Raw genomic sequence first — 26,671 nt, 5'->3', positions numbered from 1 at the left:
ACGCTATTATAGAGGCAGTTTGACCTTTGTAGTGTGTCTAGGTATCAACACCTGGACCTGGTATTTGTCTGTGTGTCTTTGGGCCCCCCACTGTATCCGGGGGGTCTGATCAGAGAGGCAGAACCTCTGTGAATGATATAAAATAAAGGTATTTGGGGTGATTAGACCTCGTGCAATTGTGGACGCTCTTGAGCAGTCTACATAAAGTGGTTATTCCTGCATTAAGTGTTGGGCCTGAAGTCCCTAGGGCTGGCAGGTGGGAAGGGAAGACAGACCTGGAGTGGAGGGAAAAGGACAAACCAGGACCCACAAAGACAGGTGGGGACCCTGGAAGAGAGACTGGAGCTCGCCATTTGCCTTGCTTCCTTTCCGTGACGCAGGTGACATGCAGGATTGGTTGGTGGCCCGCAGAGCCACACACACAGCTGGCTGGGATTTGGAGAAGCCGGAGACTTGCTCGGCAGGAGCAGGGGGGCGGGGACTCAGCTGTGCCCCTCACTGAGGAGGGGAGCCAGGCGCCCAGGGAGCCCGCACGGTGCCAACTGACTGCACAGAGAGTAAGGAGGGCCCTTTATACAGATTACCCTCCCAGAGAAAACAATTTTAAATCTGACAAAACGTGAAAATATAGAAAAGATTACATAAGGAAACAAGTAAACAAACAAAACCATAATTAAATAATCCACAGATAAGTGCTATTCATATTTAGGGATTGGTCTTTTTTCTCTTACGTATTATACACACACATATACGCATCCACGTTATCTATAGGCTCACAGTTGTAGCTAATTTTCTGTACAGTTCTGAATCCCACTTTTTTCTATTCACGTGATTCTTGTATATTCCGTCCTGACAATTCTTGGAAGCATTACTTTTATTGGGTATCATTGTCCACCGTAAAGCTGTGTCATAATTTATTTAACCATAGCATTGCTGTTGAACATTTATGCTACTTTGCTGAGCATTACGCAGTCTTACGGGGCAACGTCGGGAACATCTGTGTGGCTCTGTGTTCATAGCCCTGAAAATGTCCTCAGGAGGATGGAATTCCTGGTTAAAGAGCACCAACATTTAAAGTTTTATCCCCAAACAAACCATGACTTGAACACCTAGAAAAAAATGTCCGGAGAAAGAAAGTATTTCTTTTCCACTCTCAACCTACAGCCAGGAATGCGTCCCCTTCTGCTGGTTTGGCTGGTACCGGGTCAGAGATGAGTAGTTGCTTGGTAAAACCCAGCTCCGCGTCTTCATGAAGGCGCAAAGCCAGGCACGGACGAGCACCAGCTCAGGGCCTCCAGGACCAAACTGCTCCCAGCCTCCTCTACCTCCGTGGAGAGGAGATGCAGGGTGGGGAGGGCCCCTCATGGCAGAGCACAGCCACTGGTCTAAACCTGGCTCCCCAGCACCCTCCCCCTAGGAGCCCTCCAGGGGGAATCCATGCTCCCGAGGCTGGTGCATCTGAGGCTCGCTCTTGGCCAGAATCCAGAACAAGGAAAGGGAAACTGCATCTGAGCCAAGGTGAGCCTGTCTGGTGGGAGGTCCCGGGCTTCGGCTTTGGGAAGGAAGGGCTAAGTGTGGTGCTGAAGGAGAACAAAGGTTCATGGACACCTTGTTCTACAGAACAGGTTATCCTGAGTGTCGAAGATTAAAAGAGGAAGGGACACACTGGGAGCATGTGGGGGAGCCCTGATGGGGATGCCCGTCCAGGTATGGATCATGGGATTTCTGGGAGAGCAAATCTCTGGCACTAATCCCCTCACTCCTCCAACCCCCATGCTTGTCCCCAGCCCAGCGCACTGGCTGCTCTGTTGCTCTGTGATGCTCTGGCTTTTCTTGCAGAGAAACCGTTTGACAAGAACAGCAGAAAGAGGGCTTGAGACTCTATCACTTTCTAGATAGAGGAAGACAGAGGAAGGACAAGGCACTGACTCAGAGCTGGGGGTGAGGAGGCGGTAACTGGCCCTGTTACCTGTACAGAGTGTCCTATATCCAGGGTCTATGTCATCCTACTCCTTCTTGAAGGTTTCCAGTGAGCGGAGGAGCTGCCGGGGACCCGCCCTGCTGATGCCTGTGCCTTGACAGGTCTGCCTCAAGTTTCCCAGGAGCTTGGCTGAGCATTCCCACTGCCCCAGGAGGGGCAGGCCTGGGGTTCCCTTTCAAGGCTCTGGATGGAGCCCAGCCACCTCAGATGGGACCACAGAGGACCAGCCACGCACCCAAGAGCTCCTACCCAGCCCTCCTGGGAAACATCTCATTTTCTATTTGCAGAATCACAGATGTTTACTTTTGATCTCTTCCTCTCTCCCTCTGGGCCTCAGATCAGGGATGACAGCTATTTCCTTTCTTTTTTCTTTTCCCTATGGACAGAAAAAAACAGGAGGGCTCAGAAAGGTTGTTCAAATATTGGAAGACTTACATACTGGCTACTGGGGCGAGTAAGAAAAGATCAAGCCTCTCAAGGCCAGGGGCGGTCTTCAGAAGACAGGGAGTGGGGCACCCTTCAAGGCAGTGTTTCTCTTTCTTTCTCTCTCTCTTTCTTTCTTTCTTTCTTTCTTTCTTTCTTTCTTTCTTTCTTTCTTTCTTTCAAGATTTTATTTATTTATTTATTTATCAGAGAGAGAGAGAGAGAGAGAGAGCACAAGCAGGGGGAGCAGGAGGCAGAGGGAGAAGCAGAATCCCTGCTGAGCAAGAAGCCCGATGCAGGGACTTGATCCCAGGACCCTGGGATCATGACCTGAGCTGAAGGCAGACGCGTAGCGGACTGAGCCACCCAGGCGCCCCAAGGCCATGTTTCTTAAACATTCTGTGTGTTTGTCCATCAGCCAGGAATCTTGTTATGATGCAGATTGAGATCAGTAGTTCTAGGGACGAGCAGATGAGGTCCACGCTGCTGGTTCAGGACCATGCTTAGAGAAACAGGTGTCGGGGGGCTTCCTGTCCCTCCTGGCTCTAGGCTTGAAGTGCTGTGGTCCGCATTTCCTCTCTGCCATCTTCATGCAGCCGGGTCCGTGCAGGCAAGGCGCTGGCCACGCAAGCTTCTCTTAGCAGATGCTTCAGGATAACTAAAAGCCACGCTTGGGTTTATATCGCTACTACCCTATTTAAACATAAGGACATTCAGATATACACAGACTCCCAAGGAAGGTTCTCCCAGGATCTGCCCCAACAGGTCACACAATGACTCTTACTAAAAGGCGGGGGTCTTCCTTCTCTCACTCCATTCCATCCCCAGCCTTATTTGTACCCCCCTTTAAAAAAAATATTCAGCTCAAGCATTACATTACACTGAATCTTTTGCCATTCCATGAATGGACAAGTCTCTGAATAACCAGTGCAAACTACCTTTTTCCCTTTTATATTTCCTAGTTCCTTTTTAAAAATTTCAATTTCTATGTATTTTGTGTACACGGGCTCAACTTTAAGAAAATGCATTACGAGATAACTCAAACATAATACAGTGGATAATTATCATGCATTAGAAAGCGATTCTCAGCTTTATAAAAGGATTCACTGCATCCTGCCTTCAGGTAATGAGCTCTTTCTGGGCATTTAAACTATGAAAATCTTGCTACCAAGATTCTGATTTAATTGGTCCGAGTAGGGAGTAGGACACTGATATATTTTTTTAAAGCTCCCGAGATAATTCTAATGCACACCGAGGTTTGAGGACTACTAGCCTGAATGATGTCAGGTTTCCAACTTTAAATGACTCAGATGACTCGCTGGCCATTTAAATGCAACGGGCATTTTTGTGCACCTGCTGTATGACAGACACTCTGTGAGGCTCCAGAGACATGAGTAAATCAGCCCCAGGTCCTACCCTGAAGGCACCCACTATCTAGCAGGGGAGATAAAACATGCAGACTTAATTTTATCTAGAGGCCCCACAAGTAGAGAAATAGGGAAATGTTGGTGTGATGCACCAAGAAAAGGAGAGGCAGGAATGGGGACCTGGTCCTCCATGGCCATTCCCTTCCCTCCCCCTTCCTCCCAGAAGGCACGAACTCCGGTTCAATAAGAGTGTAAGGAACTGTGTAGCCTTCCAGACTGCGTGACTTCTTATGGTTCCCACAGGTGGCCAAAGCTGAGTATGAGATGATTTCCAGCATCTTCTCTGCCAAACTGTCAAATGACTGCCACCGCCTTCTCCATTGTCCTCTTACTCCTTTCCTGGACGCTTCCCCAACCTCTGGCTTTGGGTGCTCTTCTTCCCAGATGACCTCAACTGGTCCCCTCAATGTTCTCCATCCCTCGCATCCAGGCTTGTTGTTCCCAGATGACCTCTCAGCAATGGCAGCCCTGATTCCCGTGCTGTGGGCGCCAAGGTACGGATTCCACACGGAGCTATGAATGGCCAAGAGACCCACTCAAGAATGCCTGCTTTGTAAGGCAAGAATCTGTTACTCCAAAGCCACTCCATAGCAGGGAAATCCGTGAATGAGGTGTTTTAATAAAGGCAAAACCAGGTAGCCACCCCCCCAATTTAAGCCACCAAAGAATAAAGCAAATGGATTTTTGGCAGAATATAGCATAGGCCCCAAGCCTGCCCTTTGACCTCACTTCTGGGCCTCAGCAAGTGTAGTCAAGTGGGGTCCTCACCCACCAGGGAGAGAGGACCTGCTCCCAGGCAGAGCTGCTCAAAGAGGAAATGGACTGCTTCTTGAGAGGGGAGTTTGCTCTGGAAACCTTTTCCCAGTGGATATGAGGTGAGGTTTGGGAACAGGAGTATTTGAGCAACGCTTGGGCTGCTGGCTACTTTTAACCAGCCTTACAGGGAACCTCTGACAACCACTTTGTGGCCTGCCTTTCACTGCCTTCCAATGCTACAGTTCTCCGAAATACTTGAATTGAGTTCAGTGCAAGTGCAGGGGTGACGACAGTCCTGCAGAGCCACGAGGGTGACCCATTGGAACCTGGGACTTTCCTCGAGCTCCGCTCCAGGACCCTCAGATACGCTGCACTGCTCAATCGTCACAGTCCCTCCAGCTTGTACACAGCCTTCCCACTCTATAAACAAGGAGACTGAGGCTGAAAGATTTGCCCGGTATCCCACGAAACACAAGGGGTTTGAGTCCAGGTTTCCTGACTTTCCATCTGAGGCTCACGGTGTGATCTCATGATTTATAATCTGTCCAGACACAGTAAAAACTGAAAAAATCCCCAGAGTATGTATCTTCAAGAAAGAAAATGATCTCAAAGAAGTGGATTTGGTGCAATTCGGCAATGGGTTGGCTGCCAGGGCAATGCTCACAGTCACCAGGAGGCGGCAGAAGCCTGCCATTCTCGATGCTTCCATCCTTTAAAACCCAGGTAGGCCCTGGGAGTGAGTACAGTAAGAGCTTTTCACAGAGAGAGAGCCCAGAGAAAAAGCAGGAACGCCCGTGTGGACTGCTGGGAAGGCCGGTTGCAGGCAGGTGCATCTGAGAGCCAGGGGCCTGGAAAGAAAAGCCGCCCCCTTGGTGGCCTCGCCCAGAAGGCCTATAGTAGCACAGGATTTGAGTACAAACCATCTAAAACTTGGGTCATCCGTCTGCCATGTCATCTTTCCTGTGTCATCTCTCCTTTCTCTGCCTGCTTGCGCAGCGAGGGAAAGAAGATCCGAACAACTCCTCAGCGGATACTGGAATGATCGGGTTAGAGCGCTTCGCAAACTACCACGTGTACGGGCAAGTGGCACACAGGTTAGTTGAGGTGGCTTCACGGGCTGCTCCCCTAACGTTCTCACTAGCATGTGAGCAGGTGACAAGGTGGCCCTGTGGACACCGGTGCTGGGGAGCTGGGGGGAGGGGGTGCCGGCTGGCCCTGAGGGGATATGCAGCGGGAGAAGGGGATGCCACTGCCCCCAGTCTCTGGTAGGGGTCACCCTGAGCTTAGGGCACTCCATCCCGGTGTGGTGCGCTTCCGGTGGGCTCTCTGTCCCCTGGGGTCCTGTGTCCTCGGAGGAAAGCCCTGAACCTCCCTGAGCAGCGGCTGAGAAGCATGAGGGTCAGCGATGTGACCCAGTTCCCTCTGCCCCAGGGACCGTGGGCAGAGTCCCCTCCAGGCCACAGAGCTCAGAACTGAAAGGCTGAGCCCACAGCTCTCTGGCTGCTCACCGACCGGCAGTCATCACTTCCGCCCAGGGGCGCAACTGCAGGTCACATTCGTGATTTTATTTACCAGGCTAACAATCCTGAGAGCCAGGTAGGACAGATTGCCTTTAACCCCATTTTTTAAGATGATAAAATGTCGCTAGCTTCACTGATTTGTCCAAAGTCATACAGTGGTTACAACACAAACTTGGAATCTGGTCTCAGGGCCCTCAAGACACCACCCTGCCCTAGTGTTTCCACCAACAGGGATTTCCCATCCCTCTCCAGCTGATCTTTCTCGTTACATTTCTGGTATAGAAATGTCAGGTCATCATTCTCAGCTTAGGATGCATCACCATTATCAAGCTGTGCGAAGACCCTCTCTGGTGGTTTAATTTCTTCCATCTCGTCTTCCCGTCATCCCCAATTTGTATTCCCACTCCTCCAGCCCCCGAATTGCCACTCCCTCCAATTTGGTTGGTTGGATGATTAGTTCGTTTGTTCGATCATTCATTCATTCATTCATTCATTTGGAAGCTAGAGCCAGATACATTTCTGACCACTACTGTGTTTGTGATGCTTTCAACAAGTGTTTCTTTTTTGGCATTGTTGTGTCCAACTCATGAACCCTAACTTCTGGTCCTTCTTCTTCTGTATTCCTGTGATTTATAAGCTTTCCTCATGCCCCACTCCTGCCATCCTGAAATATATAACTTGCTACTTGTACCTATTTTATTTGCTTTATTCTTATTGGCTTCTGATTTGTTTTGTATTACTCGGGACTCTAATTCTCACTTTGGAGGTGTTTCCTGGCTCAGTTTGTATGATTGGCTTAGTATTTACTGCACATGCTTTTGACTCCTGCATGCAATGCAGTGACAGCAGTGTTCAGAATCCGTCACTTAAGGTCAGTCCTCAACCATCACCTGCAAGTCCAAGTTAACTCCTTATAAGGCTGACAGTAAATCATTGACACTCTTGCTTTGATCCTCTGTACAGGTTTTACATAATCTAATAGTTGAATGGTAGACCAGTGGTGTCCAATGGAACATTCCATAATAATGGAAACGTTCTGTATTTTTGTGCTGGTCAATATGGTAGCCACTAGCGACATGTGGCTGTTGAGCAGCTGCAATGTGGCTTGTGTGACAGAGGAGCTAAATGTTAGGTTTAATTAATTTAAAATAAAATTGAAATACCCTCATGTGGCTAGTGGTTGCCCATAGGATGGTGCAGATCTACTTTCTTTCTACCCACAACGTGGTCCCCAGACCAGCAGCATTGCCGTCGCTCGGGAGCATGTTAGAAGCATGTGCAGAGTATCAGGCACATCTAGTTCTACTGAATTAGATCCGCATGTCAGGATCTCCAGGAGATTTCTATGCACAGTCAAGGCTCCCCCCACCAGATTTATTGAGATATAATTGCCAGAACAACATTGTGTCAGTTTAAGGTGTACGGGAGTATTGATTTGATACCCATACGTATTGCAAAATGATTACCACCATAGTGTTAGCTAATAGCTCCCTCATATCGCATAATTACTATCTCTTTTTTTTTTTTTTTTTTTTGCGGGGAAAACATTTAAATCTTACTCTCTCAGCAACTTCCAGGTATATAACCCAGTATTATTAACTATAACCACCGTGCTTCAGATTCCCCCACTCATCTTGTGACTGGAAGCTTATACTCTTTGACCAACATTTCCCCATTTCCCCCACCCTCCAGCCCCTGGTAAACACCATTAGTCTATTTCCATGAGTTCGCTTTAGTAGATTTCACATATAAGTGGTATCGCCGGTGTTTGGCTTTCTCTCTCTGACTTGTTTCACTTAGCATAATGTGCTCAGGTTCCATCCGTGTTGTCACAAATGGCAGGATGTCTTTCTTTCTCATGGCTGAATAATATTCCGTGGTGTGTGTGTGTATGTATGTGTGGGTGCACACGCACGTATACATGTATTCATATCACATCTTCTTTATCCAGGTGCCCCCAAATTGTACACTTTTAAAATATTTTCTATTTTAACATACTTTTCATTGTTGATGAAGAGAAAATATTAATCTTTATAATATTCTCTTTATTCAGCAAACTGGCTGAGCTTTCGTATTGGTACTAATAATTTGTTGCTTATGTTCTGTTTTCAGTGTGGTCCGTCGTAGTTCTCTTTCCTTCCTCTAGTTCTTCTTTGTTCTGATGATACTGCTGTGGCTAAGCCTCCAGTACTGAGCGGGCATCTGAGCTGGCAGGGATGTGTCTAAACTTTCTCCATATACTGTATTTGCTGTAGATACTCAATAAATAGCCTTCATCAAGTTGAGAAAATACACATTTACTCCAGTTCTGTGAGGTATTTTTTTTTAATTCAAAGATGTTCATCAAATGCTTTAAATGCATAAAATTTTTCTTCTTCAGTTCATTAACGGTAAAGATCGCCTTAATAGTTTTTTTCCCCTCATGTTAAAGTTTCCCCGTATTCTAGAATAAACCTTAATTGGTCGTAACTCTTGAAATACATTGTGGGATACAGTTAACTAATATTTTGTTTATAATTTTCATATCTAGAGTCAAATATGAAATAGCCTGGTAGGTTTTTTTGGTTTGTTTTTACAATCCTTATCTGACTTTGTAATAAAGGTTACACCAGTCTTATAACAAAGGAGAAACCGATTTCTAGTTTCTAGAACAATTTATATATCTCATGTGATTATCTCCTCTTTAGAAGTGGGTGGAACTTTTCTGTAAAACCCTGTGAGCCTAGGGCTTTTCAGGAAGAGGGAGGTCTTTGATTGTGTTGTAATTCTTAACTGAGTACTTGCAACTCCGTGTGCTGTTTATTCTTATTCTAATTTTGGAAATTTACATTTTGCCAAAATTACATCAATTTTATTGTCTCCTAATTACAATTCTTCATAATATTATTACACTAAAACTGCCTGTTGTTTGTGGTTTCTTTCAGTGTTTATTCCGTGTTTATATCTTCTCTTTCTTTCCCCCATGAATTTTGTCACGTATTTGTATATTTTATAATCTTTTCAAAACACCAGCTAGTTTAATGTCTTGTTGCCACAGTCTGATTTTTGACCTTACCTATATGTTTTCTTCCCTCCTTTCTTTCTCCCTTCTTTCCTTCCTTCTTTCCTTCCTTCTTTCCTTCCTTCCTTCCTTCCTTCCTTCCTTCCTTCCTTCCTTCCTTCCTTCCTTCTCCTCCTTCTCCTCCCCCCTCTTCTTCTTTTTCTTGTTCTTCTTCCTCTCCTCCTCCACTTCTCTCCTTCTCCTTCTTCTTCAGGTTTATTCTGCAGCTTTTTTCTAGCTTCCTTCCTGCACTAAAAAATTAGCTCCAAGAATGTTTCAAAAAGGGGTTTTGGGATAAGGCATCTGATGCATTATATACTTGATACTATTTTGATTTTACTTACATTTAAATGGTATTTTAGCTGGATATAAAACTCTAGATTTGAATTCTTCTTCCATCAAAACTTTAAAATATGACTTCATTGTCTTGTGTCCAGTTCTGTTATTGGGGTTTCATGTCATTCTGATTCTTTTTCCTTTTTATTTATTTTATTTATTTTTTATAGATTTATTTATCTACTTTGGTGTGGGGGGGGGAGGAGCAGAGGGAGAGGAAGAGAAAGTCCCAAGCAGACTCCTCACCAAGCACAGAGCCTGACTTGGGGCACAATCCCACCACCCCGAGATCACAACCTGAGCCGAAACCAAGAGTCAGATGCTTAACCAACTGAACCACCCAGGCACCTCAATTCCTTTTCCTTTTTAGCTGACCTACTTTTTCTTTATAGATGTTTTGAGAATTTTCTCTCTGTCCTTAATGTTCTTAAATTCCCTGACAATATATCTAGGTGTGAGTTCCTCTTTTATTTATCTTGTTTAACACTATGTCGTTTCAATGTGAAGTTTTATATTTTCTTTATTTCTAAGAAAGTCTCAGTCATTATACCTTCAAATATATCCTCTTTCCATAATTTGTTTTCCCATTCTGGTTCCAAAGTTTGTGATCCTAATCACGACACCATCCTCCCTCCCTCTCTGGGAAGAGTCAACATTTTGTTGCCCTTGTCAGTTTAGGTAATGCCCCCCTCCACCACACTGTGAAAGGCAGTGACAGGGTCCAATTTTCTGTCTGTATTCCTAGTGCATCAGTGCCCACTTAATGAACGAACAAATGAATGAATGAACTAAGATAAGAGAATGGAGGAGTGGGACTGGCCAGAGAGCCAGAGCATGAGATGCAATGGGGCCAGGTCAGCAACCAGGATTCATGACAATACCACGTGCCCACACCCAGATGCATGACCTCTATCGGGGGCAGCCCCTTTGGCAAAGCGGTCCCTGAGGAGTAAGCACCTGGGGCAGCCATGCTCTGAGATAATGACTGCCATATCCTCAACCAGTTCTGGCCTCAAGCTCTCTTCTGACAGTGGTGGGGATCCTGAAGTGAAGCTGGCTTGACTTCTTCCTGTCCAACTATGGGACTTATGGCAAGTTGTCCTGCTCTTTGACCCTCAGTTTTCTCTTCTATAACTTGGAGTTAATGACATTGCCTTGTCTAGCTTGTAAGGGTGTAAAGAGCAGCAAAAGAGATGTTGAAGTGTGAACAGCTGCCCCATAACAAGGGGCCACTATCATCAGGGACACATCACAGTGCATGCACCTAAGAGCCTCTAGCCGTTGGGTCTGAGTTCTGAAGGGAGATTCCCCCGTGGAGTCCTTGATTTAAATCCCTCTTCTTTGGAGGGGGCCAAGACTCCCTGAAGGTCTGTGGCTCTCCAGATCCTTGGGAAGAAACTTCTAGGAGCCAGAGCCAGCTCCCATCCAGATGGAGCAGCAACTCTAGGCTGGTGATTTGCCCCACTCTTCGCTCTCCCCTCCCACGTGCTCAACCACAACTTTGTACTGTATTTCCCCACTCCGTCCCCCCCCTTTGGTTTCATTGAGTTCCCATTCTGGTCTCCCCTGCTTGTAAGAGGGCCCCACACTCTGTGAGCATTTTCCTTCCCCTCTGCCCAGCAGAACTTCCTTCACTGTATTTGTACCTTATGACCCTGTTCTCAGCTAGGCCTATGCTGAGGAATTCAGTCTAAGGGTCTCCTAGCTGATACGGGTTTACTCCTCATGAGCTCTCTCTCTATATATATAGAAGAAATTATATGGAGAATATACTTTCAGTAGGGCTCCCAAAGTCTTAACCCAAAGAGGGTACCAGTGGTGGGAAATGTCAGGTCCCCTGGCAGCCTGGGGGCAGGGAGGGGTAAGGACATCTTCCAAACCTCTCAGATAGCCCACACAGGCAGTGATGTAGAGTCTTGACAAATACTCCCTTGGTTCCCAAGGCACAGACATTTTTCTGGATCAGACTCTCTCCTGTACCTAGGCTATCAGCTCTTAGAAAACGTCCTTTCACTTTGGCTTCTCTTAATGTCCACTCTGAGCAACCTTTGAGCCTTTACCGATTCATGTGAGTTTTCTACCATCTCCTCTTTTTTATTTTTTAAGTAGGTTTGATGTCCTTTCAGTATTCCTGCCTTTCTGATCTTCCATAAAAGTCTTCCTTTTGTATAGCTTTATTTGAAGAGGCTTCAAGTATGAGGTGGGAAATTGGATTGGATTATCTTGGGCACCATCCAACCCTAAACTCATTGATTCTGTGAAATTTATGACACAGTTAACACTAAACTAGCACCCCTGAGGGTCACTAATGATTAAACCTTCAATTACGCAGATAGTGCCCTTCTCCTTACTGAGAAGATGCAATGCTAACCAGCAACGTCTTTGTTCCGTGTTAGGATTAATGAGTTACTTTGACATTGTCTAGTTTGAACATTCAAACTAGCTGTATTTCCAATGTGCTTTGGAAATCCCATCTTAGTAATGACAATAATAGATAACACACAGTATACCAGGCACCGTCCCAAGTACTTTAAGTACATTAACTTATTTATTTCTCATAATAATATTGCGAGATAATATTTTTACCCCTACATTATAGAAGGGCAAACTGAGGCACAGAGATCCTAAGTAATTTGCCCAAGATCAGAGTCAGTAAGTGACAGAGCTAGGATTCAAACTTAGCAGTCTGGCCTCTTAACTACTACCCATGCTACCTCCGGAAGCTCAGACAGGATTACTGTGCCCCCTTTCATATGTAATTATGCCGGCACATCTCCTCCCAGGAGACTATGAGAGCCCCTCCTCCACCGCCTTGCCTTACGTGATAATGTGTCTCTGGCTTTTACCTTTTGCACACTGAAAAGAAGAATTAGGAGACCTTTGAAAGAGGTGAGTACTGGAAGTAAAGATACGAAGCTACAGTAAGAAACAGGAAGTAAGCAGTGTTTGAGTCAAGGTCAGAAGGGTTGGAGAGGTGAGTGGAGGAGGAAATGAGGGTCTAACAAGGGCTGCGAAATCATAAGCACATGCATACAAAAGAATATGAATCGGAACACTCAATCATGAAGTTGTCAAATTCATCGATAGCATTTTATTTGAAGCCTAACAGGGTGTTTTGTTTTGTTTTGTTTGGAACTAGACAATCTGATTTGGAAGAAATTGATTTCTCAAAATGGATTTGGAAGAGCAAAGGGCCAAGAATAACTGAGAAGCAATTTTGAAAAAGTAGAACGTGGAAGAACTTGCCCTACCAGATATCAGGATTTATTATCAAAATATTTCGAAATGAAGACAACAGAGTTTGGGCAAAAGGATAAACGTTGGAACAGAACAGAAAGCCTAGCCACGGGCCCACCCATTTTTGGAAACAGTACCAAGCAGAGACAATATTACAAATGCATGGGGAGAGGGTGGTCTATTTAATAAATGAGTCCTAGGAACGACTTTTATCCATATGGAAAATGCAAAATTAGATTTCTCCCTTAGATCAACCCTCTGTGGATTAAAGAACTAAAAACAAAAAGCAAAACTTTAAAGCACAGAGTGAAAATACAGAAAAATTCTTCATGACCTTAAGATAAAGAACAACTTCTCTTTAAGAAAGCAAACAATCATAAAAGAGAACATAAAAAATCGATAATTTTGACTTCGTAAAAATTAACTTCTTTATTACAAAAGGCCATTATAACAAAGTGAAAAACAAGCCACAGCCTGAGAGAAAGCACTTGCAATGAGTGTAACATGTAAAGAAATCTATCAAATAAATTAGAAAAAGATAAACAGCACTTGGGAAGAAATGGGCAAAGAATATAAGCCATCAGTTTGTAGAAGAGGAACCCCAGAAGGTCAGTAGAAATACAAAAGGGTGCTTGCTTCCGCTATTAAGCAAAGAAATACAAATCAAAACAACAACAAAACATCATTCACACCTACCAGATCAGCAAAAATGTATGTCAGCCAATGCCAAGTGTTGGCAGAACTGTGAAGTCACAGAAACTCACTCCCTCCTAGTGGGATTGTAAGTTGGTACAAGTACTTTGGAGACCAATTTGGCAAGAACTAGTAAAGTCGTAGGTGGTCATGTCCAGAAGTTCTACTCCCGGGCATCTAGTCTGTATGTGGATACAAGGAGACACGTATTAAGATGTTTGCTCTAGCTTCGCAAACACCTAAATGTCCATCAACGAGAAAATAGGATAACTAAATCGTATTATAGTTATACAGTGGAGCACAGTACAGCCTGTGTCGACATAGGTAAAGATCTCACAATTGTAACGCTAAGGGAGAAATGAACACTGCAGAAGATTCTGATATTGTATATATTCACGTATGCAGCTTAAAAGCTGGCAGGGCGTAATAAGTAATATTTTGTAACATTTATGGATACATAAAAAATGCAATAGAAATAGTAAAAAATATAAAAACATGCATGAGGATGACTAATGCTGAATTCAAAACAGTGCTTAGCTCTGGGAAGTGAGGGAGGAGATGGGCTGGAGAGGAGTACAGAGGGGAACTCCGTTGTATCTCTAATATTTACTTCCTTTGAAGTAAAAAGACCTGAAGCAAATAAGGCAATATGCTAATATTTGCTAAAGACGATGTGGCCATCATTAGCGCTGCCCACCGAACATATCTGGTTCTCTGCCTTCCAGGCCCATGGTCGGATTGCATTGCCCATCCGCTCTGAAGTTACGGGTGGCCTAGAGACTTCCTTTGGCCGGCGAACTGGAGTGGAAGTGACTTCTGTTTCTGTCCTCATGAACCCGTGCACAAAAGTTTTGGCCAACGTGGCCGTGCAGAGTCAAAGCTTCTCTCTTCCCCAGTCCCTGAGCAGACGCGATGTCTCCAGACGGCCCGCGATGTCTCCAGACGGCCCGTGGAGGACAGGTGGGTGGGTAAGAAATGAGCCTTTGTTGCTCTCAGCCATTGAGATTTGGGGATGTTTGTTAGGACAGCACAACCAAGTCTTTCCTGACGGATATAGCTGGGAAGTTGGTCCACAGGGCCTCCCTGTATTATTAGTCTCTGATTTTTATCTACATATTGAAAAATTACAAATAACATTTTTAAAGTTCTTAAGTTGGACCGGATTGATCCTATTTCTCAGTCCATAGCACATTATTTTTACTGGTCTGTGCAAGGCCCTGCTCTTCTTTTATTAATTCTTATTTTCTTAATAAGCACCTCAGACCTGAGATGGAAGCGAGCTGGCTCTGCAGGAGATCTTGCTGAGGGGAGTGAGTGATGGGCTCGCCCCCCAGCCTGAGTCCAGCCTCCCTCCATGCTGTATGCAAGCCTGTGGCATCTCTCAGTGGCTTGTGCGCACCAGAAGCCCAACTAGAAAGTCTGAGCTCTTCTCCAAAGAAGTGTAAACAAGATTTTGAGGAATGCACCCCGCAACTGTTGCTGACCCTTTGTAGGGCTTTTAGAAAACCGGTTTGCTTTCCAGTTCTCTGATGTGTCTGAAAGCAGCAGCCTTCCCCCGCTTCCCAGGGAGAGTCCCTTTCCTGCCCCTTGGAGCCAGCACCTACCTGCCTTCCATCCCCACCAGCCACCAACCCTGTCCCCAGAGGCAGGTCACCTCTGCCAGAAATGCTAGGAAAACTCTCTCACCCACCTCTTGGCTTCCAGTTTCCTTTCCAGGGCTGCCTGCAAAACCCGCAGGGAGTAAAAACCCCAGAGAGAGGTGGGGGGAGGGGGCAGAGTGCTGTGGAGAAGGAAGAGAAACTCGTGCTCCTGGCCAGTTCTGTTCCGTGCGGCGCAGCGAAACGCAAGCGGTGCCTGGAAGTCACCGTGAAATGCAATGCCTTTGAGAAGTTCCGTGGAAAGAATGATATCATGGCCAACCACTCCCTGCCCCCCCCCAGGCTTTTTTCCAGTGGGAGTGAGAAGTAAATAGACTGACACATTTTCCAGTCAGGGAGCAATTCTGGACAGCAAGTTTACCTTGGCACCCGGGCTCAGGTGGGGCTGTGAGAAACCTTATCTGTGCTTGCCCAGTAAACAAGGAGCCCTCATCTCCCCGGAGCCTGGGCCAGCACACAGGTGACCGCAGGGGGCAGGTGAGCGGGGCAGCAGCAGGCTGGCCAGAGCCACCGCAGAGCCAGACTGGCCCGGGGCGGGGGGTGGGGGGTGGTTGCAGACCGTGGTAGGTAAATAATGCCTCGATTTGATCGACAGACTCATTACTGACTCCGTGGGTTGCCAAGAGAAATGCCATCAAATCCACCAGATTCAAAGGTAGAATTGATGTCCCTTAATTGGACGATTCTCGCCCTGTCATGCGCATAAGTCACCTGGGGATCTCCTTAAAACGCAGCAGCTTCCGATCAGCAGGTTGGAGCCGGGCAGAGAAATAGCATTTCTAGCGAGCTGCGAGCTGCGGGGGCCTGCGGTTGGTGCTGGCCCGCCGGTTGGTGCTGGCCCGCCGACCACGCTGACTTAACAAAGTCTCCATGTGCAGATGACTGTGTGCCTTTTTCACAGTCACGGTAGTAACCATTTAAGGAGCTCGGTCTTGACTCCGTGACAGGTACTGTACAGGTGTTTTCTGTCATCCCGCTCTCACTCTCTACCCCGGCTCTGCAAGGTGGAGGTTACTATTCCTGCCCCCTCCTGGACGGGCAAGGACAGAGAGGCTAAGAGAGGTGAGTTCATGCAATGTACAGGTCATTTCCAAGAGATTTCATAACTACCTTCCCTCTCCTGCCCAGTGATCTGAAATAACCCACAAAGAGTAATAAACACCCTCTGCTTGTGGTGATTCGTCCTCTTGCTACCCGAGAATGAGTAATTCCTTTTGTACAGAATCATCAGAGCCAAGCACAGGAATTCAGGAACCCTAGAAGCAATATTGGGCCCAGTAATTCCTGGACACGATAGCGGCAGCTCTGCAGAGAGGTGGACGAGCCTCGTTTTCGATCCCTCTGGCGCTGATGTGTTCGCCCACAGGACGTGCTGTTGGAGACTCTTCATACCTGGAGTAGATGGTTTGATGCGTCAGCTTGGAAAGAATGCCTCTCTTGGGGCCATTCAGAAGAAAAAAATGCCCCAGCTTGTGGAAACACCAAAGTGAAGGCAATTATAACCGGACTGACTGACCTGGAGATATTTAAATACTTCGAAGAACTGCGATGTGCTCTTGCAAAACCCAGACCGCCCGCAGCTGTGAACTCGCATCATGTCCGGATCTTACAGAGCCAGGCAGCCACCACACCCAGGGCGCAGCAGGAGCGGTGACAGACGCCCCTGCAGCCCCGTGGAAGCCCGGATTTTGGGTGGCCCCTCACCAAGCCAGGCTCCGCCAGGACAGCAGGAGCATTTGAAGCTCACCCGTAGTGGTTCAGCGATGGGACCGTGATTTGCACCGCAGGGTGGCGAAGGCCAGGGTCAGGCCTCCCTGCAGAGCCATCCCAGCTCCACCCTGCGAAGTTCTGACACAGAAGAAAACAGTCCGCAGCAAGTCCCAAGATACAGTGGAGGCCTCCAAAGAAGTCATAATTAATATTGTCGCTTACACATAACACCATTCTAGGGAGCATTTGAGGGAGTTTAACAGACACCACATAAAATAGAGCGAAGTTAAAAAATAGGAGAGAATATGAGGGAAAGGAAAATAAAGGGAAAAGGGGATGGAGCCTAATGGGGGTAACACCTCCTCATATACCATCAGGCCCTGTATGCTTGGGCTAAGATCTTCAAATCAAGCTCTGATTCCCTAACCTAAAAGCACCCAGCACTCACTGGACCCACGACGTACAGCCAAGAAGCGGCAGCCTCAGGGAAGCGCAGCCATTCCGTTCCTGGAAGGGGTGGAAAGTCAGGAAGCTCGTCCCCAACACATTCTATGGGCCCTGCCTTGGGAAAATGTAGGGCGACTTCTAAGGCCCTCTGGTGCCCGCCTCTCTGGAGATCTGAACTCAGTCTTTTCCCCAGGCCTGGTGTCATCTTCACTCAGTGCTTTGGGGAGCGAGCCCCTCAATCTCCCCGCAAACCTGCAGACATTGATGGGCTAGTTGGGGGTCACAACATGTAGCCCAACCACAGGCTGGGAGCCGTGGTCTTCCTGCCATGAGCTGTTGGGCACTTTCTTGGGACAAGCACAGGCCAAGGAGCCAGAGGACCAGACCAAGGGCTGGTCCTGAGTTCACCACTCACTGACTGTCGGAGCTGAGGAAAGGCAACTCCTCTCTCGGGGCCTTAGTCCTGTTGCCTGGAAAATGGAGGACATGGGCTGGCATTCTGTCTGTCCCCTCCCTGAGGATTCTCCGAGCCGCAGCCCTCTGCAGTGTGACAAAGTGAAGGGAGGCCCTGAAGCAGAGCTGCAAGCTTTGGGGTCTGGGGCAGAGAGAGAAATGCGCGACCCAGATGCCCTGTCAGAGGAGGACCCACTGCCCGGCCGTGGTAGTGGGGTCAGCAGATGGCCCCCAGCTGTCTGCTCCTTCAAGGTTGGTACCAGCCTAAGAGAGCCACCTCTCCCAAGACCTTGTCCTTCCTCCAGGACGGCCCACGCTGCGGGCTGAGCAGAGCAGGGGAAAGCAGACCCTGGCATTTCGTCCCAACGGAGGCCACTCTGACAGGTAACAATTGCTCCACAGCTCCCCGTTAAAGTGGCCGAGCTTTGTGGAACCTGCATCTCCGTTAGACTTCCTTCTGGGTCCGCTCCCGCTGCTTCTCCTGTCTTTCCTGGGTTCTGGTCCCAAACCCTGTTTCCACATCTGTCTCTGAGGAACGTCTCTGCGCAGCGGCCAGAGCCCACGGCACCCAGAACGGCCAGGCACCTGACCTGCAGAACAGAAGCCTTGGCCGCCATGGACCCACAAGCGAGAGAAGCGACTGGCGTGGTCGCCAGGACAGCACGTGTAGCCAGAGCTACAAGTCGGGGTGGTCCTCAGGTGGGAGCCCTGCCCTCTAAAAGGCAGGACCCCCTTCCCCCACCCCCAGACCAGCCCCTCCGCACTTTGCTTTTCCAGCAGGTGGTGCTGGTTTTGCAGAACCTCAGGCTCAAGAAACCCAAGGCTTGGGGCGCCTGCGTGGCGCAGTCGTTGGGAGTCCGCCTTTGGCTCAGGGCGTGATCCCGGCGTTCTGGGATCAAGCCCCACATCAGGCTCCTATGCTGGGAGCCTGCTTCTTCCTCTCCCACTCCCCCTGCTTGTGTTCCCTCTCTCGCTGGCTGTCTGTCTCTGTCAAATAAATAAATGAAATCTTAAAAAAACCCCAAGAAACCCAAGGCTTCTCCAGTTCCCTTTCTCTTCTGCTCCCACGTCCAAACAAGTACTGAGTTCAGAAGGCTGCATCTCCGCACGGCCTCCACCTCCCGCCATCACCTGCTCCTCTGAGTGCTGCCTCCCGCTTGGGCCCTCGCAGCAGCAGCCCCCTGCAGACCCCCCTCTCCAGTTCACCCCTCCTTTCTGACTGTCAGATGGCTACCCCGGTGCAGGCTGCTATCCCTGTGATGCCCGCCTCTGCTCCCCTCACACAGTCCCTCCCACCTGTTTCCCCCGAAGTCACCGGGGTGTTCGGTGCGGCTTGTAACAACTACCCAAACACGAACAAAGGTGGTAAAACAATGGGAATTGGATGGGAAGTTGCTGTTTCTGGCTGGATTCGGGTCAGCGTTCTTTCCTGACCTTAGACCTGCAAGACCGAGCACTCGTTCGGTGGCTGAGATGTGGCTGGCACGGAAGCGCGGGTGCTTGTGCGAACGTAGATTCCCAAGAACAACAGAAGAGCTGGGCGACTTGCTGGCCCTTGAGACCAGGTATTGAGAAATACCCTATAACACAAATAGCTTTAAAATGCCCACGTCCCTGTGTGTAGACAGGCAGGCTGTGTGGGGGGGAGACTATAACCTCTCTGGGCTGCCGCGGGAGAGCAGTGGCTCGCACACCTGTGTGCTTCTAGCCAGGGTGTCGGCATGTGCGAGAGCCAGTGCAAGTACTCTGAGAAAGTGCTGGAAAGAGGGAGAGACGGGATATTAATTATTAGATTCGGCATCCTTCTCTTCTTAAGAGAACTGGCTTGGCCTCACTTTCTCAGCAACCAAGAGAGGGTAGCTGCCCTTGCTATGTTTTCCTGTTAACAAGCAACAAAATGAAGTAATGAATGTGAGTTTCACTTTTCCTTCTTTTTACTATTCATTTTCAAGCAGATCCAATGGAGGATAGGTTAATACCGCACTTTTCTGCCAAGGAAGCTGAGTACTTGCCGCTCTTGCATCCTTTCTGTGCAGGGAACTGAGGCCAGGGAACATCAGGCCCATTTTACAGATGAGTTAGAGTGAGGCCAAGTAAAGAGACCTGTTCATTCTCTTGTTAAGAATGTCAGACACCATCATAATCTGGAGTGGAATTCATTAGTCTTTATATTTTCTTCTTTATAACCAACTGAACCACCCAGGAGCCCCTATATTTTCTTCTTTTTAAATTGAGAAATTCATAAGCATTGTGGAAGATTATGTCCCGCAGATGAAGGCAATAAGATGAGAATAACCCTGAGGAGTATGTGTCAAGGGGACCCTCTCTGGGGTGGAAGTGGAAGCAAAGTGAGTCGGAGCTCTCCTTGGTGCCCTTTCCAGCCACTCAAGCAGGTGGCTAGAGCAAGGCACGCCCCCCAACTCCAGAAAGACTCAAGCACACATAATGCTAGCTTTTTTCATTAGTAACATCAAGGGCACTAAAGCATAAAGCTCAAAAGCAGCCTCAGGAGAATCTCCTTCCACCTTTCTGGTTTTTGTTTCCTAAGAGGAGGCCTGGCTGAAAAGGTAGGAGATAGACAGGGGCCCACCCAGAGGGTAGGTGGGGAGTGCAAGGCAAGGTTCTGCGGTGGTGTAGGCTTCAGAAGCGCCCAGCTGCCCCACTGCCCCCAGTAGCCGACGATGCTCCCACCTGAAGCCATATTGTACCATTCCCGTCTGCTGGCTAGGCTTAGAAGCCCATGGTGGGGAGCCTCTGCTGCCCTGAGGGCCTCATTAAGCCTGTGAAAAGGCATATGGCCTTTCTCACTGTCATAGCTTGTCATCGGCTTTGCTCACGCTGGTGCAGGACCTCTCCCCTGGGGCACACCTGGGCTGCTGGGCCTGGCCTGGGCCTGGGCAGGTACACTGGGTGTCTGGGGCCCACTCAGAGGAGTTGCCTTCAGTCAGAAGCTTTGTACCTCCTTAGTGGAAAGGGTTTGCCAAGACCCTTTCCTCCCTCCCCTTCATCTGTGGACTTAATCCACTGGAGTGGATTGTGCCAGATTATAGCTAGGGGCAAGGATTCCAATCAGATCCCTCCCGATGGCAAGCCCACTGGTTGCCACCACCCCAGCCCTTCCGAGGGGTTCACTTCTTGCTCTGTCTTACCGTGGCATGGGTTCCCCTCAGACTTCTGCCACCAACCATATCAGCCTCTGTGACCACAGAGCTCTTTCTTCTCACCTACTTTCTTTCTTCTCACCTACTTACCCTGCCTGAAATTCCATTCATTGTTCGACAGAGGCCGTGGACGTATGGGGAGTATGTCTGTCTCACCATAGTGTGAATTTATGTGTCAGATCAAGTGTGCTTGCCTAGCAGCTGCCTGGGATGAGGGAGCTGAAGGATGGATGCTCGCATGGAAAAGAAAAGCCTGGTTTTGGAGCTTGCAAGGCTGTGATGAAGGGAGCATGGGTTTCTTGAGTTCAGTGGGCAGGCCAGAGAGAGGTGTGAAATGAGAGGGAGTGGAAAGGGGAAGTCTCCGAAGACACAGTTCACATCAACTCGATTTGACCTACTTAACACTTCTGCTTGGGCGCCACTTAACTGGAAAAAGAAATGCTGATATTCACTCAAATAACATAGAGGTGAGGGGAACTGATGGGTTTGGCCTATGAAGTGACGGACTTTTGTTCCTGCTGGAAATTCTGTGCGCGGTCTGCAGAGTACAAGGACCTTTACTAACAAATAGGCATTCCGCTCAGCGCGTGGACTTGCAGCTGCAGGGCTCCAGTGCTCCCTCCCGAGATCAAGGATCTTCTGCTCACTCCTCGTTTCCAGCACACCCCTGGTACTTTCTCACCCCTGAGCCTTTGCTTTTGCTGTTCTTGTGGTAAGGATTGCCTTCACTGGCTCCTACCCGTCCTTCCAGGCCAGCTCAATGGCATCCTTTCTCTTTAGCTTTTCTTGACAATGTTCATTCATTCATTCATTCCTATAACAAGTGTTTCTTGAGTGCCTACTATGTGCAAGGCCCTCTTCCAGGTGATGAAGTCCAGCAGTAAACAAAACAGACTCAGTCCTTACACTTTCGGAGCTTCTATTCTGGTAGTCAGCACCCTTTTTCCCAAGACAAGAGTAATCACAGCACCACCCCCCCCCATGGTCACATGTCTCTACAGCAGTGGTTATCATACGGTCTTAGAAGGGGCTGGTGTCTGGTCCTCCCAGTCTCCTCAGTGATGGACCCCATGCCAAGCACCAGAGGCAGTCCTTGATTTCTTTATACAATGAACTCAAGAGAGCAAATCTGGTAGGAAAGGCAGAGGCGAGGAGTCTTTTTTTTTTTTTTTATATTTTATTTACTTATTTGTGAAAGAGAGAGAGCACAAACAGGGCAAGCGACAGGCAGAGAGAGAAGCAGGTTCCCTGCTGAGCAAAGAGCCAGATGTGGGACTTGATCCCAGGACCCTGGGATCATGACCTGAGCTGAAGGCAGACGCTGAACTGACTGAGCCACCCAGGTGTCCCAGAAGTGAGGGATCTTATATGCAAACTCATATGCAAAACTTGTATGCATAGCATGTGTGCTATTTTTACTCAGCCTTAGGATTGTGTAAGGGATCACTAAAGCAATGTAGGGAATTTACGCTAAAGCTGTATTGGCCTGGTAGACATACTGTTATCACTTGGAGTGTGTTTATTTGCGATGGCTTTGAGGGGTGATGGATTTGGGAGAGCTCAAGTTCCCCAAAAGCGATTCCTTGGCCCCATCCCCACTGGGCCCGCACTGGGTGCCTACGACCTGCTCGAACTGTGGCTGAAAGGGCAGGAAAGTGTAATATGGACCCAGCCATCTGATCTCAAGGCTGGGCACTGTGTGGGTGTGAAGCACACCTGGGACTCCAGCGAGCTGGTGTGAGCTCCGATTACAGTTGGCAGAGGCGGTCTGAAGGAGCCTCTCCCTGGTGCTGAATTCACTGCTCACTCCCCCCCCCCCTCCTCTCCCCGGGGATGAGGCCAGGAGGGACCAGCTGCCCCTGGAGGAAGCAGGGCGACATCCTGTATACTTGAAAAGAAAACTGAAAGTGCTTTCTTCACAAGAAACTATTGTGTTTTCCTCTTTTTTCATAACCCACAGGTATGACAGAGTTCCTCTGGTGCAGAGCCGTGGGTGAAGTAGGGGGAGGGGAGGAGGGGGAGGCAGAGAGGTATGAAGGGAATGTGGATTGTTCCGTGGTGGTGTTCTTTGTCTAATTCAGGGAAGGTATCAGCCTGTAGGAGCCCACCCCGAGGAGCTCCCTGCTATGTGATACGGGTCCTGGTGATAGGAACCTCTCTTCTGGCTGTTAAAGTGCATTCCCGTGTAGATGTGGAAAGAGGGAAAGCATGCTGGAGCCGGAGCTAGGCTAGGAATGTGAGTATTTCCTTAATTGGACACGAGAGCTTGAACTGGTTCCAGTTTTGGTGTTTTCTTTCAAGAGTCTGGACCCTAAAGATTCCATAGAGTTTTCTTTCTCTAAAAATCCCTGTGGTTCAAAGGCCCCTTGATAGAAGTAAAGACAAAAGCCAGGGCTGAATCTCTGATATCTGGGAGGGCAAGAGTTTGTGGGCTGCCGGATCCCAGGCTTCTTTTGGGGGGGGAGGGTGAGTAGGTTCTGGGTGGAAAGAAGGAGGCCCCTCCTAAGATGGCAGAGGGCGAGGGTACCCAACAGGCTTTATGTCGGGCCTCAGAGCCTGTGTGATAGGACACAAAGCACTTTCCCCTCAAGCATTTATAGAAGCAGTTTCTCTTAGCCTTATTAGCGTTCTGAGGGCTCAAAAGATTCCGATTGCCTGTTTTATTGCTTTAGGAGCCCGGGGCTGCGGGGGGGGGGGTGCAGAGAAGCCACGGAACGGGCTTGAGAACTTACAGCAAAGTAAGTCAAAGCCTGGAGGGTTTTGTCCGGTGGGTTTGGTGGTTTCGCGTGAGGACTAGTCCCCTGCCGGCTGACTTGGGAACGCATGCCCGCACTCAGGTCGGACATTCATCGTGTGTGCGGAACCCAGCCTGACACTTGCTTCGAGGCACCAAGGACTGGAGGAACTCATGGGGTGCGAGGGGTGATGTGGGGACACTGGGGCCACAGCAGCAGCCACTGGGCAGAGCGCCACAACTTGCCTCTCATGTCTGGCACCCCACCCCTCCCACCCAGCGCTGGAAACTTCAGTCAAGGGACTCCAGGGGAAAATGGGGCGGTCCGTGGCTGAGATGAGTGAAAAACCAAAGCAGATGCAATCAACTCTGCTGAACCCCATCTTTCCCCCCAAACACCTTAAAAACAAGCCCTGCGTCTGCTCAGTGCTTTCCAGCTTACCAAGTGTTTTCATAACACTATCTCATTTCATCCTCACATCAACCCACACACATTCTTGCCTTTCAGATTTCTCATGTACTCAAATGAGTTTCACTGAAAAAATTGGCTAGAAACTCCCCTTCCTCTACTCAGTTTTTTTTTAAACCCCAAGCCTTTGACTGATATCTTTAAGAAGCTCCCAGATTCCCAGGGTGGGAAATGTATTTATTCTGCCAGCCCTGCCCCACTGGCTGGACCAGTAGTCCCGGTCTTTGCTGTTGGAACTAACATTTTTTAAAAAGATTTATTTATCTGAGAGAGAGAGCAGGGAGAGGGGAGGAGGGAGAGGGAGAGAAGCAGACTCCCTGCTGAGCATGGAGCCCTATGAAGATGATGGTGGTGATGATGACAACGACAGTGACGACGACGACGACAGCAACACGGGGTTGCGGGGTGGGGCTCAGTCTCACAACCCGGAGATCATGACCCCAGCTGAACCAAGAGTCGGGTGCTTAATGGACTGAGCCATCCAGGTGGCCCTGGAACTAACATTTCATATTCAGTTTGTAGTTTATCTGTTAAAACAAAGCCACGAGGGCCAGAGTAAGTGTAGTACCATGGGGAAAACATAGGCTTTAGAACCAACAAGGTCCAGAGTCAAATTCTGCTTCAGCCATTGGAGAACCGTGTGGCCATGGCCCAGGTACTTAACCTCTCAGAGCCTCTCTTTGTTCATCTGACAAATGGGACAATAGTGCCTGTGTCTTAAAGTCATCAAGAGGCATAAACGTGCTAGCAGATCCAGGTGTACCTGAGCCAACAGCTACTTTGTGAAGTCCCTTAGAGCTGAACGGAGTCCCAGCGTCACCACTACTAGGCAAATTGAAAGCAATCCTGTGTTTGTGCAAGACAGGAGGGAGATAAGTCATGGAAATATACTGCTAAATGAATTTAGATGGAGACTTTTTGACGCAATGAATAATTAGCGACATGGCCTGCATCCTTGCACAGTGATGCCACAGGTAACTCAGTACCTTTATTCTTTTTTTAAATTCTTATTATAGGTTCAAGAGAAAAGGAGCTGGGAAACTGGCGATGTTGGGAAGCAAGGCGGTTCTGATGACACTTGGATTTTTATTGAAGCACAATTGCAGCTCGACTCTTGAGTCCCTGAAGACAAAGGTGGCAGAGGGAGGGGGTGCAGAGGGCTGTTTAGGTCACCGAGCGGCGCATAGTAGATGCTCAGTAATGCCAGTGGTGGGCTGATGGGGTTCCGAGAGTCCACATTGTGGGTTTGACTTCTGCTGCTGACTTCTTGGCAGGGGCATAGCGTTGTAGAGGAAAGAACATTTGACCAGTGGTCTGAAGGCCTGCGTTCATGTTCCATCGACACCATTTAATAGCCTGGTGACCTTGGACATGCCATTTAATCTCTTAGGTGTCTTCTCACCTGTAAAATGAGGAGACTGGACTCGGTGATTTGGAAGGTCTTTTTCAGCTCTAAGATTCTGGGACTGTATGTTAACTTCATTCACTGGTGTTTCTGTTCCTTTATTTGAAGGCAGTAGGAATAGAAACTTATAGGATACTGGAAGCCGCGGTCAGTCTGCATGTTCAAGTACCCTGTGTCTTTACAGATCAGATCAGAGCAATGCAGCAGAGTAGCTGTGTGATCTTCGGCAAGGGCCCTCATTTAGTTCTGACTTGGTTTGCACACTCTAGGCTAGGGACTATGTATTGCGCTATGGTAATCTTATTACATTCTTTTGAAAGTCGAGATCATGGGAATGGTTTGAAAAAGGGCGAGGCACTCTGTAAACTATTATGATTGAGAAATGGTATAGTTACAGTGACACCAAAGTTTAGCCCTGTGCCTCCCATATTTTCATATGAATGAATGTGTCGCCATGGTTTCAGAGGGGAAACAGAAAGTGTAGATTTGAGGTTCTAACCCAAGGCTTGCTTTCCACTCCAACTACTTGACAAGAGGTAAATTTCCATTAAAATGGGCATTAATATGAAGTTTCCTCAAGAGCAGGTAGTTACCTCAAGGTCCTGCAATGTAGGGGATTTTTCAGGAGGCCGGACATCTGTTGGTGGATACCTTCCATCCCACCCTCTTCAAAATGAGACCATTTTGACACTCTAAGGGGGTGTGTGTTGCAGGGGGTAGGGGGTAGCTTTCTGAGTCTAGAAAGTTTCACAAGCGATAATCGCAAAGATGTAACACGGGGCTGTTGGTATATAAAAATGGTGAGTCAGTCTTTCATCCCAGGCCTTGCCAGGGATTGCTACTGGGGAGAAAAGGCAGAGGACATGAGTCCTGCTCCCCCAAGGCCCAAGGCCGACCTCAGTCACAGCTGGGAAACCAGCTCTCCAAGCATTGGCCTCTCCTTTGACTATGGAGATGACAACAGGTCACACCCAGCCTTTGAGAAGCTTCTCTGCCCTATGCAAAAGGCACAAACAGCCCTGTCTGTTAGCCGTAATCTCATACTGGAACATCTCCCCTTAGCACCTCTCCACGGAAGCATCGACCTCTCCAAGGGAGCAGCAAGGAGGTGGTACTTGGCAGCATGAATCAATTTCTAATTTATCTTATGGGGTGGGGTGGGGTTGGGGAGAAGCTCCTGAATATTTCTGGTGAAGGAACAACTTGGGGGGGGGCAGGGTG

At 48.2% G+C, this 26,671-nt stretch overlaps 1 long non-coding RNA gene across 3 annotated transcripts; it reads left to right on the top strand.

The window, feature by feature from the left end:
• Positions 1 to 528: 528 nt before the first annotated feature.
• LOC148109712 (uncharacterized) lies at positions 529 to 18,694 on the top strand. Of its 3 annotated transcripts, none has more exons than XR_015725300.1 (4): positions 529 to 1,707; positions 4,262 to 5,681; positions 12,623 to 13,328; positions 14,139 to 18,694. It is a non-coding gene; the product is annotated as an uncharacterized LOC148109712 (long non-coding RNA). The 3 variants fall into 3 exon arrangements; XR_015725301.1 differs by having other exon boundaries at positions 12,623 to 14,373; positions 16,438 to 18,694; XR_015725299.1 differs by having other exon boundaries at positions 12,623 to 18,694.
• Positions 18,695 to 26,671: the final 7,977 nt, after the last annotated feature.

This window comes from Ursus americanus, chromosome 7 (genome assembly GCF_024610735.1).
Source record: "Ursus americanus isolate L20-20 chromosome 7, mUrsAme1.1.p, whole genome shotgun sequence".
Classification (NCBI taxonomy): domain Eukaryota; kingdom Metazoa; phylum Chordata; class Mammalia; order Carnivora; family Ursidae; genus Ursus; species Ursus americanus.
This window is presented reverse-complemented; position numbering and strand designations above follow the sequence as displayed.